The following is a 1,438-nucleotide window of genomic DNA, read 5'->3' as shown; positions in this document are numbered from 1 at the left end:
TTAAAAAATATATTTTTTAAATCTGTGGGGGGGTGGGGGGGGTAGGTGGAAGTGTATTTTTATGATCTTAAAGTATTTGCAAAGTTTTGGTACCTTATTAAAAACTATGCATTTTGTAGAATTTTTCATGCATCTCTTCCAGGTCAAAACGGACCTGAATGTGTGACGAGGGCTAAACAGAAGCAGCCGCTGATGTTGTTCTGTTCCCTTCAGAGAAACAAATCACCTCCAGACGCCTCAGACATGACGAGAGCAGGTCTGCAGAACCACCATCTCAATCATCAGCTGGCACAAAGCAGCTTCATTCCACAGGATCAGAAGAGCCCAACTTCTCCTCTTTTTAATAAACTTGTTGTGGTGCCGTTTGAGCGAGTCTGGCCTCAGCCGTATATAAAACACGTCTCCATCAGCCATCAGACGAGACTCAAACAAAGCAGCCACAGACGCCAAACACCTCAGAACGTGATCCGTCCCACAATGCACCACGGCCACATCAGCTCAGCCGCTCAGGAAAAAACCCTGTGTTATGTTAATGGAGGAGTCGTAAATATGCATATACGGAGCGGGACGAGCATTAGTGTGGTTAACCTCAGGTCTGTTCACAAGACCGCGGTCTGAGCGTCATGTGACTTCAGACTCATGGGGGGGGGTTTGAGTCTTGTGTCTGAGTGAGTGTGTGTGTGTGTGTGTGTGTGTGTGTGTGTATATATATAAATACACACAATATTGATAAGAATTTATAACTATTTACAATCTTATCTACATTTTTCTAACATATAAAAATGTAATTTTAATATACCATAAATGAGTGGAATTTAATTTAAGACATTTCAAATTTATGAACCCTACATATTTATTTCTAACAAAACAACAAATATTAATCTGAAAAGTTTTCAAACAAAAATTAATTTTAATTTTAATTAAATTTTTATTAAAATTATTAATTAACATTTTTTTTTCTCTTAAAAAATATATTTTTTAAATCTGTGGGGGGGTGGGGGGGGTAGGTGGAAGTGTATTTTTATGATCTTAAAGTATTTGCAAAGTTTTGGTACCTTATTAAAAACTATGCATTTTGTAGAATTTTTCATGCATCTCTTCCAGGTCAAAACGGACCTGAATGTGTGACGAGGGCTAAACAGAAGCAGCCGCTGATGTTGTTCTGTTCCCTTCAGAGAAACAAATCACCTCCAGACGCCTCAGACATGACGAGAGCAGGTCTGCAGAACCACCATCTCAATCATCAGCTGGCACAAAGCAGCTTCATTCCACAGGATCAGAAGAGCCCAACTTCTCCTCTTTTTAATAAACTTGTTGTGGTGCCGTTTGAGCGAGTCTGGCCTCAGCCGTATATAAAACACGTCTCCATCAGCCATCAGACGAGACTCAAACAAAGCAGCCACAGACGCCAAACCCCTCAGAACGTGATCCGTCCCAC

The sequence above is a fragment of the Sinocyclocheilus rhinocerous genome, unplaced genomic scaffold (assembly GCF_001515625.1).
Source record: "Sinocyclocheilus rhinocerous isolate Xijiao unplaced genomic scaffold, SAMN03320098_v1.1 scaffold409, whole genome shotgun sequence".
NCBI lineage: Eukaryota > Metazoa > Chordata > Actinopteri > Cypriniformes > Cyprinidae > Sinocyclocheilus > Sinocyclocheilus rhinocerous.
The sequence above is the reverse complement of the archived record's forward strand: the minus strand, read 5'-3'. Positions refer to the sequence as shown.